Here is a 3,602-nt window from a genome sequence, read left to right as displayed (position 1 = left end):
CTTCAAATCACCCCTATTAAGAGAGCTGGGGCCTCATTTATACAGCTGCTGAAGCACTAAAGGTCCTGAAAGATGCATACGCCACTTCCCACACAATGTTTGTGTTCTAAAGAAATAAAGTGTGCAGGAGAATGTTGGTACCGGTACGACAACTTAGAACCTTGAGCAGCACATTGTGGAGATGAGGAACCTGGTGGTGCTGATGGTGAGGTGGAGAATTGATCCAGATTCATCTCATACATTTAATATCTTCAAATATCAGACTTATTGATCCACGTGATCATAAACAGCCAAGCTGCAGTGTTCTAGATGTTTCTTTAGTGGAACGTCACTGCTGAATCACCAGAACCATGTTCATATGTCATAGTGTCATCTTCTAATGATCCAGAGGATAGAACTTATTATTAATGATACAGAGGATAGAACTGATTGATCATCAATTGTGACAAAGTGTGTAACAATCTGTCTTATTTCAGAGTTAGTACATAAATAGCTGGGCAACAGCTGTGCGTAAGGCTGCAGTGTGGATGCGCTGGTGTTGTGCCAAAAACTGATTCCCGTCTACGGGAGCACACACTGACATCTGTCTCCAGTCTCTGGGGACGTCTGTTCTGTTCCAGCTGCTTTTATTAAGATTTAAAGCAATAAGGTACAAATATACTAAACTGTATGAACACGGTAATAAAGTGAGTTTCTGGGAAGTCTCATGCAAACAAACTGCAGCTGAAATGATTTACCAATGGTTCACATGTAAAATAAAGACATTATAGATTTTATATTGCTTATTTTATTAATATACATACGTGATATATTGAGTATATTTCTACATTCTGGCTGTAAATCCTGATAAAAGCAGTTCGAGATGCCCTCCATCTCCATCTCTTGAGTGACGGAGGATGAAACACAAAGTGACCGAACCTTTTCACCGTCCCTGTTCAAATATTTAATTCATACATTTAATAAACATAAAACTGAAATTTATCGGTCTGCTGTGTCTCAGATACCAAAGTAAAAGTCTGTTGTGGATCTGGCAAAAATGCTCCTTGTCAACCATTCAGCAGTAACTTCTACATTCAGTGAGGTTTGCACCACCCTCCTGTATTTGTTGACTCAGCGTAGCAACGTCTGAGCCTCATTCTCCAAGTTAAAACTCATGAAAAACCCACTTGAGGAGCTCAGTGGGACAGGAGACACTGGGTGGACCGGCCATGTTGTCCATAGAGAATGAGAGAGCAAAGAGAATGGACATGGAGCATCGTGGACGAGTTCGTATGGCCTTCAAATAGTGGTGAGTAGGCCTGTAGTACTTCATATTGAAATTGTGTTTGTTGGTGAACACTGTGCCAGTTTTACTAAACTTTGTAGCTATTGATACAGGCCAGTAGCCAACTGTGCTCTCATTGGTTGAAATAGTTAAAGTGGGGGTCAAAATGATGTGGTCGCTCTCCGTGGTGCTGAACTGCTTTGAATTTGTGTTGTTTTTTTATCCGAGGCCATGGAGCCTCATGTTTTTGTTGTTCTCTTGGTTTGTTATACTTCATGTCCATTTGATGGACTTCAAAATGACAGTTGGTCTCGTGGTGCTGAAGCTTTCAGCCCTGCTGATGGGCTTTATTATTTGGGTTTGAAAGGCCCGGTCATGTGCCCCGCCCCCGGCCCAGCGCTGATTTGTTCTGCCAGTGGGAGGAGACATTCTACAATCTATTCTACAATTCTAATCTCCAGGGCTGGAGGGGGACTCATTTTCAGCTCTGGAGTTTCATACCTCAGACCCGCCCACTTTTGATCACCACCTATTCTAATCCTGTAATTATAATCTTACATGTGAAGTCTATAGTGCGGTTCTGTAAAGCCTTGTAATTCAGTGTATTTTTCTAAAATGTTTCCAATTCATTACTCGTAATGGTTGCTTCATCATGAAAATTTAGTTCAACACAAATGAACCAACATTATTCAATTCATCTTTTCTTTATATAATTTCAGAATCTATATTTCAAATACGTGTTAACAGATATCCAAACCTTAAAAATTAAACAAAAACATAGAATATTAGATTCGTAATATAGAATTTAAAAATCAAGTGTCTTATAGCACTATGATCTGTTGGTCTGGAACATGAATGAATGCTGAGCAGTGCTCTGGTCTCTGCCACTTTATGACAATATCATTGACCACAGACATGAGGGTTCCTTCCTCAGTGCTCATGAGCATTAATGCCTAAAGGTTCCTCTGGTCAAAGTGCTCCTGAGTCTGTTTTTAATCAAATGTACTGTGGAGACCCACATGGAAAGAACCTATATGAGGATATATGCACATATATGAAACCTATATGCAGCATATATGCACATATATGACAATATATATGCTGTATATATGCACATATATGCACATATATGACAATATATATGCTCCATATATGCACATATATGACAATATATATGCTGCATATGTGCACATATATGCACATATATGCTGCATATATGGACATATATGACAATATATATGACAATATATATGCTGCATATATGGAAAGTCCCACATGGACAGAACCTATATAAACATATATGTTTTAATATAGGTTTTGATATAGGTTTTGAATATATGTGACATATATAAAATTGGCCATTTTCCTATATTTTATGCACATATATGGACCTATATGCACAGATAGGTACATATTTTTATATGTATATATATATATATATAGCTCAGGTGGCAAGGCAACAGACTGGTGCACGGGAGACCCTGGTTCGATTCCCGCTAGGGTCACTGAGCAAATAACAGCATCCGGTGTGGGCCCACATGGAAAGAACCTATATAAAGGTTAGGATATATGTGGCATATATAAAATTGGCCATTTTCCTATATATTATGTACATATATGTGTGCATACATGGGCACATATAGGTGTGCATATATGGGCGCATATATGGGAACATATAGGTGTGCATATATGGACACATATATGTTTGCATATATTGGAACATATAGGTGTGTGTATATGCCCATATAGGTTTTGAATATATGTGACATATATAAAATTGGCCGTTTTCCTATATGTTATGTACATATATGTACATATATGTGTGCATACATGCGCATATAGGTTTGGCATATATGTGAAATATATAAAATTGGCCGTTTTCCTATATGTTATATATATATATATATTATATTATATATATATTTTTATATATGTCACATATATGCCAAACCTATATCAAAACCTATATGTTTATATAGGTTCTTTCCATGTGGGGAACCTTCTCATATTTTAGAAGTACTGCTTGATTGGTCCCACACTGTTCCTCCATAGTAAATGGTAAATGGTCTAGATTTATAAAGCGCCTTCTAACCACACTGAGTGCAGTCCCAAAGCGCTTCACATATCAGTCATTCACCCATTCACACTCACATTCACACACCAATGGGACAGAGCTGCCATGCAAGGCGCTAGTCGACCACTGGGAGCAATTTAGGGTTCAGTGCCTTGCCCAAGGACACTTCGACACATAGACCGGTGTAGACTGGGATCGAACCTCCGACCTCTCACTCCGAAAGACGACCACTCTACCACCTGAGCCACGGTCGATCCATAGTAA

This window comes from Blennius ocellaris (genome assembly GCF_963422515.1).
Source record: "Blennius ocellaris genome assembly, chromosome: 6".
Lineage (NCBI taxonomy): Eukaryota > Metazoa > Chordata > Actinopteri > Blenniiformes > Blenniidae > Blennius > Blennius ocellaris.
The sequence above is the reverse complement of the archived record's forward strand: the minus strand, read 5'-3'. Positions refer to the sequence as shown.